A 6,124-nucleotide genomic window follows, 5' to 3' on the forward strand; every position below is an offset into this window, starting at 1 on the left:
CAAAATACTTGATTAAGGTGAAGTACTACGAATTACGTGAAAATTAAGTTGTGGTGTCATTTTCTTGAAACTTTGCACAAATATTCTTGGAATTTGTGCAAGTGCAAAAATGAAATAAAAAATGGGGGTAACCACGCTCGTTTCCATGGAAACGGACGTTAAAATGGCGTCGTTAGAAATAAATAAAAATGATATAATTCACTGAAACTAAAGAAAGCAATTATAAAAAGCTTAGCAAATGAGTTAATTTTAATAAATGCCAAGACTTAAGATCCATATCTATCGAATGTATAGTTTTCATGATGTTTGTAAAGAAAGTTTTACATAAGTATTGATTACAAAATGACGATATCGTAATTATATCACTACATAATTTTCGAACTTTCTTCCTGACGCTCTGAATGGTGTCATTTTGACCAAACTTGGCGAATAAATCCTGACATAATACCATTTTGTTTACACTTTTCATAAAAGGTGTCACCACGCTACTTTTTACAATATCTCAAGGTGAATGGATAATATGCGCCATGTAAATGGGAGAGAAATTTTAATTTTGTCGCTCTTATTGAATAAAAACCAGCTTCCTAGGGGGTCAAAATATGACAAGGTTATAGGTCACATGTATTTCTAAGAGACTGGGTCAAAAAATTAGGTAAAAGCGCAATTTCAACAATGGCAGGTGATGTTAAATACATGAGCAACAAAATAACCCATTTGCGGCAGGCTGGAGTTAAATTTGCGCAGAAACGTTCTAAAGCGTGTGCGCGCGTCCGAATTCGTCGCACTTTACCTTAACTGGCATCTGTCGATTGTCTGTAATGGGACTCTTGGGACGCATGACAGCTTGTTCTTCGCAAACGGTCATAAATGGCATTCGTAATGAGCAACGTTGATTTCTTAACTTGTTATCGTTAAAATATGTTGACTTAGTTGCCAATCGCTGGCAGGTTTTTAGTTTATGTCCACCAGTTTTCATAACATAGCTTTTATGCAGTTCTATATTTAAGTTTTCAGAGATTAGAACACTATGCCCCGTGAAATCGTCAGAGTCTGTTGTTGTAGTTGTTGTCGTTGCTTCTGTTGATGTTGTTACCATAATTGGTGATTTTGTGGTTGTTGTTGTTGTTGTTGTTGTTGTTGTTGTTTATGATCATAATGTTAAAATGAATCTATAACAGCAAACTTCATGTTTCAAACAGTTTCATCAAATATTCGAATCAACAAAGTTAGTACGCTCGCACAAAGACCAGTTTCTTGACAAAAGACCGGATCAAACGCTTCTAACTGCGGTATTATATAAACTGAAAGACCGGCAACAGAGAATATCTTAAGCTATTTGATAGAGAATAAATGTTTGTACAAACTGATGGATTTATTTCTTCTGGGTGTGGTGAACTTAAAATCCAGACTAAGGTCGTGCAATTGATGTCCATATTGTAGTTCAGTACATTCGCCGTAAAAATGCAAACAGTGCTCCCTGGCGATAAACGTCGGAATATCAAGGATGTCACAGGTTCAAGGCTTTCCCAAAGTACGCTCACAACTTCCGATTCAACATGTCGAATATTAAAAAATACGTCCACTCTCCACTAACGATATCACAAGGGGTTATTTTGGCTTCACGAATAGCTTACTATTGACATTAAAATTTGATTGCCTTTGATCCGCTGAAAATGTTCTGAGGATACATCTAAACATACGTTTTTACATAAACCATTTCCGTTTCAAAGGATGTAACTGAGAACCTATTGCACAAATTCAAAGCCCTAGCCTGAACAAACTACCAAGGGCAGATCTTAGGATTCGGGTAATTTACATACATTACATATTGGCAGTGTGGAAACTTCCGGAGGGGCATTTGTCGTCTCTCCCCAAAGCAGGCTAAGGCCCTGAAATTAGAGCAAAATGTACAGAAAAGATGGCGAGTACGCCGAGCGGCATTGTCAAAGCGCACGTCACATGGTCACATGACGACTATACTCGCAGTTTCGAAACAATATACCAGATATCAAAATAGGAATGGATATCGGGATATCGAAGCGCAGTGACGTTTTACCCATGCTAACATGGCAATTTTACAGATTTCTTTCGCCTTTTCCTTCTCCTGTTTAGCTAAGATGACCCTACAATCAACTCTCCTCGAACCATTACCCCTTCCATGGGATTTGATGTATTTCCAATGAAGAAAGTCCTGTAGTGGTGAACTGATTCTTTAAGATGAATTCTTTCCTTGCCAAGTCATACTTAGTCACTGTAAATAATTCCTCTTTGCAAACTCTTCTTAACTCACCCTCACTTTACAGTTTACGCCTACAGTATCGTAAAAGCACACATTAAGCGAGCAGTGTCATCATTGCGTACCATTTAGGCATTCAACTTAGGCTCACATCTGACAAAGCAAACATGAAACTCATGCTTTTACCCTTGAGATTGATATGTGGTCGTAATCGCTGAAAAACGTAGTTCATCGCTGCCAGCTGAGTTTGACTGTGGCCAATTTCCCTATACTTTTACCGGGGCCAATTTTCCTACTTTGACTACAGCCAATTTCCGTACTTTGATTACGGCCAATTATCTTACACTTTGTTGACTGAGGCCGATTTCCCTACACATTGACTGTTGCCAATTTCCGTACACTTTGACGTCGGTCGATTTCCCTACACTTTGACTATGGCCAATTTCCCTACACTTTGACTGTGGACAATATCTGTACACTCGTAACTCACCATATACACAGCCATCTTCATCGCTGAAGTCCTTACAATGATTAATACCGTCACATCGTAGGTACTCTTTTACACAGTAAATTCTATTTGCACATGCAAAGTCACCAGGTATACAAGGAGCTGAAAATAAAACAATAAATATATATATTTGCACTTCCGCATGTTTTGCGCCACTTGTAAGGCCGAATGCTTGTCCCTGTCCTATTGTAGCTTCATAGATAGATTTGGTGTGGTGAATAGTTTGTACACGTCGGAAGAAATATCACAGGTATATATACATAATTTTAGCTTGACAACTACTATTTTTTTCCAAAAGACGTAGAAATTTTTATCCCTCGACAAGGTATACGGTGATCTTAGATGTCAGTTTAAAATAATATATCATTTAAAGATATTACTTATGAATTTCTTATAGTCTCGGTGCCGTGGCAGCACGACCGCTCAATTTTGACAAAATATAACAGCACATGGAGGTGACTCTATGCCTTTGGTCACCAAAAAAGTTTACATCTTTATCATAGCCTACTAATACTTAGCTTAATACCATAATATGGCAGTACAATCTGTTCATCGACGATTAACATCTTCTTGTACGAAGATGATGCGATGGCAGATTTTCGTAACTTATTGACGTTACAGACTGTCACGCTTGGGAAGACTAGCCGCTTTTCAGTCACTACTTCGACCTGTCAATAAATAATCCATAGACATCTTTACAATTACAGAAACAAATCCACTGACTTTCGGATTTCCACTCATGGATCCAAACCAGATTTTGTAAGTCGTTCATCCAGCAGCGATCCGAAATGAAAGGATAATAAGATAAGAGCTCACGTAACCACTGAAATGTTATGTACTTTTGATTTCGATGCCGCTTAATATATCGAGTATCCCTTCTCCATGGCTTCCTTACGTTCATTACAATGTAACCACTTTATGGGCATCATAATGTTACCAATGTTTATATAGGCCTAAGCTATGAAGGAAGAGCTTTACAATTTTAACATCAGTTCAAATATCGTCGGTTGTAATTTATACTCTGTTAAAGAAATGACTTCATTTAAAACTACCTTTGTAATGACGTCGAAACGTTTAAATTGCATTATCAACTCCGATCCTTGCCATAGAAATGCGCCAAAAGCAGTTAAAGTAAGGACGGTCCAGAAAAATCCAAGCACTCGACTTTTTGCCCCAAAGATTCTTGGGATACCATGCGAATGTTATGTAGGTCATTTCCCCCCCACACTCATCATGACCTGAGTTCAATTAGTCTAGAACATTCTCAAGGTCACTACCCTCAATGACCTCACAACCTTGAATTCAATTAGTCATGTTTGGAATGTTCTGGAAAGTTGATTAGTTGTGTAAGGGAGATAATTTTAGAACAGTAATTAGCATGTCAATAAAAGTTCTAGATTGTTCTTATATGCCTTTATAAAAGGGACGTGCTCAGCTTCCAGTCAGACTTTTGGGATCGTGTCTCTTGTGTGTTACTAAACTCCAGCAGTAGTCATTCTCAAGACTTTTCAAGACCTTCACTGTCAACGCTGGATTTATACTGTGGACTTTGTGCAGCTTCAAGCCTGCAAGCCAAAGGACTGTTCATTCATCCGACTGACTGTTACAACTCTGAGACTGGAGCTTTGCCGTCCCAGCTGAGATAAGTAGTCTGTACACTTTTAAAGCTTGTACTCTATCCCTGACTTAGCAATTAGTTTTATTTTCGTAATAAATTTTGTTTAAACGTTAACTGCTGAGTTCACCCTTTTGTTCGTCTTCTCTGCACGTAACAAATTGGGGGCTTGTCCGGGATACGAATATTTTGAGCCGTTTGACAACATTTTGCCAGCCTTTTCAAAACTACTGTATACTTGAACTCAGCGAAATTTAATCATGGCGGAATTTAAACCAGAGGAAATGGATGACCTTGATCAGGACACATTTGATTCCCTCAGAAAAGACGACCTCATTGCACTGGCCAATTTCCTTAAAGTAGAAGTCAAAAGATCTATGCGCAAGAGGGAAATACAGTACCGTATTGCCAAACATCTAGTTGATTTAGGCCAATTTGAGGAATCCACCCTGAAAGATTATGAGCCCGAGTCTACCTCTGAACTCAGAAAATTAGAATTAGAATTGCAGACAAATTTGGAGATCAAGAAACTAGAATTACAAATGGAAAAAGAGAGACAGGCATTAGAAAAAGAAAAAATACAAATGCAATTAGAAATGGAAGAAAGACAGAGAGAGAAAGATAGGCAGGAAAGATTAGAAATGAAACGTTTGGAGCTTGGACAGTCAGGAAAATTCTTCCCTTCAGACAAGTTTGACATCACTAAGCATTTCAGGGTAGTTCCCCCTTTCCAAGAAAAGGATGTTGATAAATATTTCCTTCATTTTGAGAAAATTGCTCAGAGTCTGAATTGGCCTAAGGAGTCCTGGTCTATGCTTTTGCAGAGTGCTTTGGTGGGTAAAGCCAGAGAAATTTACATTCAATTGTCAGTAGAGCAGGCTTCAAATTATGATTCTGTGAAGGAATTAATTCTCAAGGGTTATGAGTTGGTGCCTGAAGCTTACCGTCAGAAATTTAGGGATTGTGAGAAGGTAAAAGATCAAACTTATGTTGAATTTGCTCGAACAAAAGAACAACTGTTTGATCGTTGGTGTTCTTCTGAAAAGGTTAGTCAGAATTATGACAAATTACGACAACTTGTTTTGATTGAGGAATTTAAAAGGTGCATCCGGAGTGACATCAAGACGTTTATCAATGAACAAAAGGCAGATACATTAGAGGTTGCTGCACGTTTGGCCGATGATTATTCATTGACCCACAAATCTTCATTTCTCAGCAAACCATCCCAGTCCTTTTCCTACAGAAACAATGCAGGTAAATTTAACTCCTCCTTTTCATCCAAGAATTTTTCAAAGGAGAGTAGGAAATCAAATGACAACAGTTCACAAAATTCAAGTAACACTCCCACATCATCAGATCCCAAGTCTCAATCTCCTTCTGACAAACAGTTTGGTACACTTTCTTGTAATTATTGTAAGAAAGACGGCCATTTAATGTCAGAGTGTTTCAAATTGAAAAGAAAACGTGAAGGTCAAAGTGGTCAAAGTGGATCTAAGCCAACCGGCTTTATTTCTTCATCAACTCAATTAGAGTCTAATAATGTGTGCAACACATTTTCTGAGGTTAAACCCCTCTTATCCCCAATTAATGAGGTCAAGGTCAATTCTTCTCAAGATAGCATTATGGGTATTTTCGAACCATTTATTCATAATGGTTTTATATCACTTTCTAGTGATTTCTCTTCCGCTACCCCTGTCAAAATTTTAAGAGATACCGGGGCTTCCCAGTCTCTTTTGTTGGCAGATACCCTGCCGTTTTCTGAAAA

At 38.0% G+C, this 6,124-nt stretch overlaps 1 long non-coding RNA gene across 1 annotated transcript; it reads right to left on the reverse strand.

Annotated features, from left to right (window-relative positions):
- Positions 1-2,732: 2,732 nt before the first annotated feature.
- Positions 2,733-3,931, reverse strand: LOC139148778 (uncharacterized). Its single transcript, XR_011556008.1, has 3 exons — positions 3,797-3,931; positions 3,271-3,412; positions 2,733-2,846 (listed from the first exon to the last, which is right to left on the reverse strand). It is a non-coding gene; the product is annotated as an uncharacterized lncRNA (long non-coding RNA).
- Between the last annotated feature and the right edge of the window lie 2,193 nt (positions 3,932-6,124).

Source organism: Ptychodera flava, chromosome 13 (genome assembly GCF_041260155.1).
Source record: "Ptychodera flava strain L36383 chromosome 13, AS_Pfla_20210202, whole genome shotgun sequence".
In the NCBI taxonomy this organism is placed as follows: Eukaryota; Metazoa; Hemichordata; class Enteropneusta; family Ptychoderidae; genus Ptychodera; species Ptychodera flava.